Source organism: Grus americana, chromosome Z (genome assembly GCF_028858705.1).
Source record: "Grus americana isolate bGruAme1 chromosome Z, bGruAme1.mat, whole genome shotgun sequence".
NCBI lineage: Eukaryota > Metazoa > Chordata > Aves > Gruiformes > Gruidae > Grus > Grus americana.
In genome coordinates, this window is record NC_072891.1 from 63,048,919 (window position 1) to 63,060,035 (window position 11,117).

General features: G+C 36.5%; 1 long non-coding RNA gene across 1 annotated transcript; it reads right to left on the reverse strand.

The window, feature by feature from the left end:
- Positions 1 to 2,693: 2,693 nt before the first annotated feature.
- On the reverse strand, positions 2,694 to 7,623 carry LOC129199511 (uncharacterized). Its single transcript, XR_008574678.1, has 3 exons — positions 7,510 to 7,623; positions 4,505 to 5,180; positions 2,694 to 3,565 (listed from the first exon to the last, which is right to left on the reverse strand). It is a non-coding gene; the product is annotated as an uncharacterized LOC129199511 (long non-coding RNA).
- Between the last annotated feature and the right edge of the window lie 3,494 nt (positions 7,624 to 11,117).

Sequence of the window (11,117 nt, forward strand, 5' to 3'; positions counted from 1 at the left end):
TCAGACATGGTTTACTTTTCCCCTGCATTGATTAATTAACTACATGTTGCAGTATGCATTTAATTTCTCAGAGTAAATGTACTGTACACTATTATTAACTGTGGCTATTTGGGCACTTTGTTTTTATCTAGCTATCTCTTTACTGGGCTAGGGACCCATTAAAAATCTTCGCTCTAGTTAAGGTTTGGTGTTAACCCATGACATTTACTTCATGCATGTTAGTTTACAATGGTTAATGTGTAACTGAGCAGAAGCAAAGCGCAGGTGTTTTAATCTACATCTGTGATACCATGTTGTGAGCAAAGAGGGCAATTAATCTTGTCATTCGTCTCATTTGAATGTCCACCCCTACATTTTGTCTAACATCTCCATTTGACACTTATTTACATCTCTCTCACATATGGATTTAAAAATGCTTAAATGATATTTATTTATAGATATTCTCACAGAGCTCCTCTGTAGAGCAGGAGAAGACAGGAAAATATTTTTAAATTTTCTTAAGCAGGCTCAAGATCATGATGCAAATTCTGTGTCACTGACACTCATGGATATTTTCACATTTACTTTTTTCTCTTGAGTCAAACGTTACAAACTACAAAGGAAGACAAGTACAAATTAATTTTTAAACTCTGATGCCATTAGAAATGCAACACCCACCCAAATTGTCATCTGGTCTACATGCAGCCATGTAGATTTCATTAGTTTGGCTACAAAGTACATCAAAGAAGCACTTGTTTCTATTTGCACTTTTATTTAGTGCCCAGAGGACTTGTTGGTATTTTCATTACATGCTTAATTCTCCACTGTGTAATGTCCCCTGCGTGTCCCATTAGTCAGTATGTTTTAGCTGTACAGTGCTCTTAGCTGTGGATATTCATTATCAATATGTTAAACGTTTGATTGTGTTGCCATTATATGTGCAGTAGACCCTTAGTACAACACAAAAAGCTGTTATAAAACACATTATTCTAGGTAAGTCCAACTGAGACAGCAGTACAGGCAGTCCTTAAATCATACTGACACAAGTCCAGTTATCCATAACATTACATTAAATTAATGTTTAAATACAGAATGAATATTTAGGTGGACAAGCTGATGAACAAGTGCTTTAATTTCATTAAATCTGTATGTTCAATTGAGAAATATAGCAATGGGGATTACAGTCTCAAATATGAAATAATGGCTATATGATTTTACTTTTTACAAAGGATTGCTGAAATAATAAATTGCTGTATCCAATATGAAGTGTGATATAGAACACAAGAAAGGCACATTGATTTCACAGGATTTCTACATTGTTTCTCGTCTAAATTTCAATACTGTAATACCTTAAAAGATCAAAACTGAAAAGTAGATGATTGCTTTATATTGCAATGTAACTGCTTTTATGTATTCAGAAACAAATACAACAAATATGTTCTCCCTGAAAAAACAGTGGATAACACAACATGTCCACAATCATTATAGGTTTTATCTTACTCTTTTGTTTGATTGTATTTGCTTTCACTTTTTCAGTTTTCTGGAGCAATTTTCTGGGTTAAAGATAATAGATTTTGCATAGAGGTAATACAGTTCAACAGTTTTGTCTCAAATTTTGTATGGAAATTTATTTTTGTGTTACATTTTATCTTGCAGTTCTCCAGTTTTTATAGTAAACAGTTCTATTCTCAAATGCTTTGGTTTTAATTCATAAAATTAAAAATATCTGAATACATCAGTGTAATAGCCATATAAAGAATATTTTAAAAGCAGTAAAACCAATTATATATGTGAAAATTATTCATGTACAGTCATTCAAAAGTAAGTCAAGACTGTTTATTTTCATGTCTCTAGTTAAAAATCATCTATAAAGCATGGACCTACTCCCATATAATTAAAAAAAAAATCCATGAAAGAGTCACAGAAAGACCCATGTGTATTTCCCAAGCAGAAACAAGTATGGGGTCCTAACCTGAGATCGTGATATAAATAATATTGTTCAGTTCCTTGACTGATTTACCGTCCTTACAACTGATTCCAAGCGTAAATATGAACACACCTGTGGATGGTACCTCAGGCTATGATATCTAATTAGTAATACCATTAGTAGTTGATGATCTTATTAGTCAATTTTTAAGAAATAAAAATACTAGATTTTACTTTTTTTGTGATATATATCTATATCTATATTTCTCTATCTCTATATGTAATCTACATCCATATCTATGTCCATATCTATATCTGTATTGGTACTTAGCCATGCAAGCTGTATATTTGATGGATATTGTTAATCAGATATTTTTATTAATGAATGTTGTTCACACTTCAAAATATAGCAGGTGCAGGGAAGAAGACTAAGTTATTCAAATTTCTATTTAGCACAGCCAAATTTCAGTGCAAAAACTCATATTAAAATTTCATAGAGTTACAGAATTTTTTTCATGTTTATTTTACATCAGTCATTAAGTATTTTTAATTTAGGCTTATTTTCAGCCTTTTTATAAATATATAAAAACAAGTTTATAAACAATACCACATGGTATATGTGGAAATATATATGTGTGTGTGTATATATATATAAAACAAACAAGTTGGCCTGATTTTTTATATACAGGAACCTAATAACATTTTATAAAAGATGCATCACATGATATGTTGGATACATTCTTACTCTGCATGTAATACACCAAAAGATATTAAAATTATTAACTAATTTACTGACTGTGCTAATTATACAGTTTTAGAAATTAAAATATGTCCTTTCTGAAATGGGCTGACTTGACCATCCCATTGTGAAATGAAGCTTGGTTAATGAACTGTATGTCAGTCATGGAGACGCATGTCTCTGTAGGGTGGTGATAACACCACTGAAATTGTGTCCTCATGAGGTCCTTAAGGATTTTTAAAAATGTGATTAGTTATCAAACAGTGTAATTCAAATTTGCATGCAGGTATTTAGTCATATGAAATTATTAAACGAGAGGGAGAGTCACCAGATGTGCTTTTTAAAATAACCGTCTCAAGATTACACAGTCAATTGAAATACCACATGAACAGCAGCATAGCACCTACTTGGCTGTTTGACTAGAAAAGTCTCTCCTGTATGCTGTATATCCTCTCCTTTATCAGGTCGTTTTCTTCTCAAAGCAATATTTCTGACAACAATAAGCAGTACTGTGAAAACACCTACTGACAGCTGTTGTTAAGCTGTGACTAGGCTATATCAGCCCTGCAGCCAGTAACATGGCATCAATCCATCTCACAGGTCTTGATAAACATGCCCATAAAGACATGATAACAAGCCTTAGAGGTGATTGACATCCTGAATGACAGCAAAGAAGGAAGGGAAACACAATGGTAATGGGAGATTGCAATTATCCCCATGTAGTTTGAGCAGATATCCTATCAGATCATGAGGCTGAGACTAAATCCTTAGGTACCATAAATGACGCTTTGTGGAGCAGTTAGACAGGGAACCTCAACTGGAGAAGCAACACCTCAGCTGGTCCTGAGTGTAAGACCTGGTTCATAAAGTTACTGTACAAAGTCACAGGGTACTGGCACTTGATGTTCCTTGCAGGATTATCTACAAAGGCAAAAAAAATCTATTGCTTATTTCAAAGTTTCATAACAATGAGATTTGTGAAGAGAGGATACACAAAAAACCTTTGTGACACAGACAATTAAAAACCACTCTAATGGAGGTACAGAGCAAATATTTACCACTTCTCACAAAAAACCCCCCCAAAAAACAAACAAAAAAAACCCAACAAAAATATCCCAACAAAACAACAAACTTTTAGGAATCCCATAAGAAAACCTACATGCCTGAACACCAGAGGTAACAATGTACTAAAATGCGCAACAATCTTATTTAAAACTGCCTGTGTTCCAGAGGACTGGAAAGTAGTTAATGTGATGCTAACTTTTTAAAAGATTCCAGTGGAGAGTTGGGGACCCATAGACCTGAACTGTGTTACCCATATGAGACAAATGAGCAGAAATGTTTTCAGAGAATAAAATTAATTGGCACATGGATGTATCCGACACATTGAGGAAGAGTCAACCCAACTTTGTAAAGAAAAGTCACACCTCACACAACACTGGGGTTCTCTGAAGGAACCAAAGCTCAAAGGGATGCCGAAGTTCTGGAACCACAAGCACTTAAAGAAAGCAATCTGTCATAAAACAAGGTAGGATTGCACAGTTAAAAGGTAGAAAACTAAAGGTCAGAATATATGTTCAGTTTTCACGTATACAGAATGAATGTCTGGAAGATCTCCTTCATACAACATGAACATACTTCAACAGAATATTGTGCAGAACAAAAATCTGCATTACTTCAAGAGGGATTAGAAAAATCTGTAATACTGAGATGTACTTGTGGCTTGAACTAAATCTGTCTTGGTTTTAGAAATGCAAATAAAAAAACCTGTCTCAAAAATCCCTGTCTTCACGTGGATAGGACTTCTGAGTTTCTATATCCATAAAGTGGAGTTATATAATTCAGGATAAGATCACTTACCTACTGTTTATACAGCACTTAGAGGATTTTAGATGTTCAATTAGAAAAAGAAGAACCAAAAAAAATGAGATTATAATGATCTTTACTTAATAAGTTTATGAATTCTTCATAGGCTTCAATCAGTGCTCATCTTTACCCAGAAGTCAAACTCAAGACACAATTAGGGAAAAGTCTTATCTTCCTTGAGCCATCAAAACTGCCAATTAGATTTTTGCATGTCTGTGAAGTCAGAAGCAGTATTCAACTTTTCAAAAGATCATAATTTTTTCTTGAGAATTCATCCACAACTACTTAAGATCACTGATATTCCACGGTCTTCAAAGGAAGCAGTAGAGGAAAAGTAAGAACTTCCAAAAAAACAAATCAAAGGTTCAGATGAGTGGCAAGCTGTAGCCAAGCAGAATCCATCCTGCTCAGACTGAATGCACTCCCAGTTTCTCACTTTATGCACTGAAGCATATAGGGGTCAGGGCTGAGGCGTGGTCAAGGAAGGAGGTGGCATATGCTATTCTAAATTGTGGATGGATTCCACCTACAAAAGGCTGCCATCTGGCTCACGGTCTTCTTAAAGAAAAGAATTTAGGCAGCACAGTCTGCTCTGGCAGTTTAATGTCTCTTCCTGGACATGCACACAGTGCTGTGGTCAACCTCCAGGCTTTCCCAGAACTGTCTCCACCTGTAACAAGAAGGTATGGAAATACCTTTCTTATGCATATCTGCAGCAAGCATCTACAGGCTACAGCTATCAACCAGCAAAATCCACAACTCTGATCCTTGCAGCTCTTATGACTCTATGAGCCTGCAAAGGCAGCTACTTCTGTCCTCATAGAGCTTTGCACAGGGCAGCAACATCCAACCAAGGGAGAAACGTGGACTTTCGGGGGAATAGTAAACTGCCTGAAATTGGAGGGATCAGGGAATAGATTGTATTTGAAGATTAAAATGTTCTCTCATTCATCAAGGTGAAAAAATAATAGTATTTAACTGCACAATTAAAAGGATTCAAAAATGGCTTTCTCACTATTTTTCTAGTGAGAGGAAATGGAGTATGCAAAAACAACAGAAGCGTGGCAAGCAATATACTGAGAACAATGAGTTTCACGCTTTCTCACTTGTTGGAGGTGCCTGAATCAGCTGCATCAATATTTGAAATGAAAGAAATATTCTGAGCCCTAAATAGGTTATTGCCTAAATTTTAGGTCTCAGAAATGAGAATCTGAGGGGAAAATTTTAATCAAGTTTAAAGTGTTGAATATTGAAAAACGTCTAAAGCCCCTGAATTGTTTGCACAGAGTCAATATCACTAAGGCAAAGCAGCACATAGAAGATTTATGGGACTCTAATAAGAAATTAAACCTAAATTGATTCAACAAATTACTGCACATAAGAACAAGCTGAATAATTTAAAAAAATCAATATGAATAATTTGAGTAACTGAAGAGTACAGAAGTGTTGCATAGGTTAATGTTTATTGCACATCTATTTAATGACTATCTTGAAGCAACAGTTTTTGAATTAAAATGTGAATATTAGATATTTTTAAGTGTATGAGAGGAGGAAGGGTAAGAAACAGAGGCAGATACTTTCCAACTATATGAAAACTGTGCTATACAGGGCAAATATCTGGAGTACACTTTTGCAGAGGAACATCTGCAAAATTTAAGTCTCTTACTACTTTTCATGCTACTTCTGTGCAATAAGAGAAACATTGTAACTACAAACTTAAAAATATCCTGGAATGTAAGGTAATTTGAATTTAAAACTTATTGGACTCAAAACAAGTGCTAGCATCATTTTAGTAAGAAAGATGTGCAAAGATTTATTCTGACAATGAATGCATTCATTTATTTCTTTTAAAACATGGCAATTACTCGTGTACTTTAGGATTCAACTGCAGAATGGGAAAAAGGAAGAGAATGAGACCCATTTTAAGAATATATTTAAAAAAATAAAAATAATTTTTTAAAAAAGCACGCTTATTTCCTGAAAAGATAGCTATAATGCTTAGGAAAACTAATTGAGGATTGGTTTGGATTTTATAAAAAATATAAAAACTATGGTTCACCATCATAAAGCAGTACATGGGTTCAAAATTCACGTTAGGAAATGATTGCTTCTATTTTCTAATCTGCTTTCTTTATTGTTAGCTAAGGACCACTTAGGAAGGAGTGCTGTAGCATATGCGCATACCAACTGACTCAAATAATTTTGTTTGATATTTTTGTACTCAAACAGCTAATTCAGGTTTTTGTTGGGTTTGTTTGTTGTTTTTGGTTGGTTTTTTTTTTTAATCTCCTTAAGTTAAAGGCTTAAATCCTCTCTTCTGTGAATCCTCCAGAGAGAGGGGAAAATCAAGTCAAGTCATTGTTCCCAGTTTTCTATTATTCTGTGGAGGCAACTGCATGGAATTTGTGTCTACTGTGATCTTAATTTTAGGAAAAAGCAAAGACAAATAATTAGGAAGTTTTATAGCATTGGAAACTGCCCAAATGCAAGCTGGTGTACAGTGAAAATGGTCCATTACAAAGACTTGTAGGTGGGCTGCAGTAGTTATTCTGTTTAATTAAAATCATGAAAACCAACTGAATGACAAGTTTGTTGACTTGATTACAGTTATTTGGAAAACCATAGAAGAAATTACAAAGTCTAAAGACCCAACATGTAGAAGAAGACCTGAACAGGGAGGTTCTAATGCAGATTTTGAGATCTGTGTGGAATATGATTACATTCTTTGCAGATGTAATAGTTCACACAGCCACATCTGTTCATGTACTGCTAGGCTGTAATTTATTAATGAACATTCATTATGAATTCCTGAAGGGAAAAAAAAAGTTGTCTCACTGTTGTGCTTGAATTCTTTAATTATCTCACTGATTTAGTGAAAAAAAGTCTATCCATATTTCATTAAAGCATTTGATTCGGTACTTAAGAGCAGCATCATATTCAAGAAAAATCAGAATGCAACACAGAAAGGCAGAACAAATTGAATTAAAGAGATGACATACAGTGAAAGAGAGGTCCACAATTTCTTCGGACATCAACTTTCAGGTTGCCCACCAGACTGGAGTTGCAGTTCAGGCAGGAGAGCTGTGGTAGTTATCCCGGAAAGCACTTCTGAGGGCGGGATGGACTCTGACCGTGCTGAGCAAGGGGCAGGGGCTGCCCAGCCTGCGAGTGGGTGCAAAGCCCGCCCCAAGGCTGCTTGGGGGCTGCGTAGTCGTGTTCCCAAGAGGGAAATGGGGAGCAGAGCACTCGCGGGTACACCTGCCGCCAGCCAGTGGTGTGAAATAAACAGCTCAGGACTGGGAGATGCCGTAAGCATGAATCATTTGCTCTGATTTGCTCCTTCTGACAAGAATACACAGCGCTCACGTAACTCTCCAGTTGATCTCAGGACACTTTATAGTGAGGGCAATTACCCCTGCAGTGGCTCGGTGAGAAACCATAACTGAGGAGAAGTGAAGTGAGCTGCTGGAGGCCACTGAGCAGGAGGGCACCAGAGCTCTGCAGAACAGCCCCCTTTGCCCAGTCTGGCTGCCCACGCTGCAGCTGGGGCACAGGAGCGAGGGACCCCACGCTCACAGACAGAGAGAGGAAAAAGAGAGGGAACGCAGCCATATATGGCACCCAGCAAGCGAGTAAGGCTTCACAGAAATTATTTAGAAAAAGATGTGCTAGGCAAGAAGCAATACGTTTAGAAGTTCATTTTCACTGTATCAAAAAAAGACAAAAAATTCGAAGAGTTGAAAGATGAACAGTTAAATTAATGGGGTTCTTTTTACATCAATTCTAAAAGAAATTCTGTAAAAGGCTACTTTTAAAAGCAGATATTTAGGTGTATAATTTATTCTCGCTGAAGAATTTGTCAACACACAAATACTTTTCTATTCTCAGTGAAGAATTTTTCAACATCCAAACACTTTTTTTTCTAAAGAACTTACACCGAATAAGACATCTACAGCCCAAACAAGAATTTTTCAACATCCAAACACTTTTTTTTCTAAAGAACTTACACCGAATAAGACATCTACAGCCCAAACGGACCGATCACTCCAGGACTGAAATGTTACAGTTGTTTCTCTGGACATCTGTCCCCTGCCTAGAAACTTTCTTTTTCCATAGAAACATGGCTCAATTTGAGATCCATTATTCAAGATGCTCCCTGCACATGGTGGCACACGATGGAGTAGGCAAAGATAACCATCTTTAATAACATTTATCTCCCCGAGTGTCCTTTCATTTTGACCTTTTCTCCCTGCAGCTTGGACAATTTCCACTCCTTTTCCCTTTCATGTCTCCCATGCAGGAAAAAGAAAAGCACTGATTGAGGAGGTGGATACAGTAATTTTTTTGAAAATTGAAGCTTTTGAGGTCATTGTACAAAAGTTACATAATCGAGTTCTCCCAGTGGCATTCTGTTATGAAAAGTTGGCTTTCCAGAGGCATTCTTGATTCAAAATCAGCCAAGAAAGGACATTAATTTATTATTGCTTTACTAAGCATAGGTTAAAGGTCATGAGAGAAAGCAATAAGAGGAAGGAAAATCACAAACAAGACTGGAATGTACTATATGCCTTTTTAAATTAACCACCACAAGGTACCACCTGAGCAGCTTTATAAAGTACTGTATTGTGCTTCAGTTTTGTAGGACATACAAGGTACATTTCAGTTGTAAGTGAATTTCATTGCTTTTATTCTGTCTCATTAATATTCTTTTATTGCAGGTTTCTTTGTGGACATAGATGACCTTGAAAGGAATATGCAATTTCAAATGTACCTAAATTTGCTGATAATGCTAAATTGGGCTGGACCAGTAAATGGAGAAGAGACCCAACCATTTGAAAATTATCAGATTGGATTAGGCTTAGAGGCTGATACAGTAGCTCATTCAGATTAGCATGGAGAAGTGTAAGATAATGAATCAGGGCGCTAGCAACAGTCATAGTTTTTTGGGCTAAAATAATACAAGGTTCAGAATTTGAAACAAACAGACAATTTAGGAGAGATTGATGGTAATTAAGACTGTACTTTTGCAATTTTACATGCTTTCAAGTGTCTTCATTTCTTCTGAAAACTCATGAGGAACATGGGTCAAAATCACCCTTCACAAATGAGACTGAAGACTATATACGAGCAGAGAACATCAGGTCTAAGACCTTAGTTATCCATTTGGTTTTCTTTTACTGATTGAAGCAATTTCCAGATTCATTTGGAACTGCAATCTCTTCCAGCAGCACCAAGAGATTGGTTTGCTCTAAAACCAGCATAAAGACCTTGATCCTTCAAAGATGATTAAATAGCTTGATCTTCCTGTAAAATGCAGGAACATTTCTAGTTTTTGCATCATAATTTCTGAGCCACTCCTGACTCTGCAAGCTGTATGTTTGGCAGTGAGGTAAAAGAAATCCACTGTGCCCAGCAATTGTTCTTATTTATATTGTAACTCTTAGGAGTCCTAGTCATGAACCAGGTCTTACTTTGCCATTCACAAGATAAGCACCTGTGTCAACTACAAACGACCTATTAAAGAATATTTGATTTGTATGTGTACCTTCCAGTGACAAAGAAGGTCTGAGGATAACTCATTTGTTTAACAAACATGAAGAAATGCTCCTGCCATGCAGCCAGTGTTCTGTGTCCCAGGGTGAAGTTACAAAAGATAGTTGAAATTATTTAAGAGGAGGAGATCCTGCTTCCTCTTCCCCTTCTTCCTTTTACCCTTGCATCCCATGTCCATTCTCCCAGCCACAGGCTTTACCTCCCTGCCTTGCTTGGGCTCTTGTCACTCTCCCAGACTGCTTCAACTCACCAGCCCGGCAGGGAAGTATTCTGTTTGCTGTTGGTTTTCTTGTTCTCTCAGTTTCGGTAACCGAACTGGCATTTGCACAAGGCTGATGAGTGCAGAGCCAGCAGAGGCGGGTGCGGAGGAGGAAGCCTGCAGCCAGGAGCAGGGTATGGGAGATGCTGCTGCCTGTGGAAACTCGTTCCACTGCCCCAGGCCACAGAGGGTAACTGCGCTCCCTGCCCCTTCTCCAGCTTCCTTGTGCAAGAGCCTGCGTGCACCAAGTAAAGCATGTGTTGCACAACATCAGGGAATACATAGCAATATTGCACTTCCTGATTAAAAAATAGGCCTTTTCTAGCACAACGGGGCCAAGTATTAGTGTTCCTGCTAGGCTGCTTACAAGTCATATGTAGATTGTCAAGTAAAACAAAGCAGTTGATCCATTTCTTTCCATCTGTGAAAGAAACGCTCAATCTGTCCTTCATATCTCCTAGCTACTCATCCAAGAAAGTATTTTAATATTGTCTAACTTGGATATTTTTAAATATCAGAAATGTTCTATGTTAGTCACTACTTAATTTAATTGGAAGAGTGGCAGGGATTTAAACAAATAGAAATAGGTTTATTAAAACAATGCCTTCAAGACTTTCTGATTTTAGTTTATAACCAGGCCAAAACATGAAAATGTTAGATGTCATAAATTCTTTTAAATAATCTGAATTCACTCCTGCCACATTTCAATTAAATCAATAAAATAAAATAAATCTTTTTATTTCCTTCTAGTGTTAATGGAAGACAATCTATAATATTTTGGTTTATGTGAAGGCA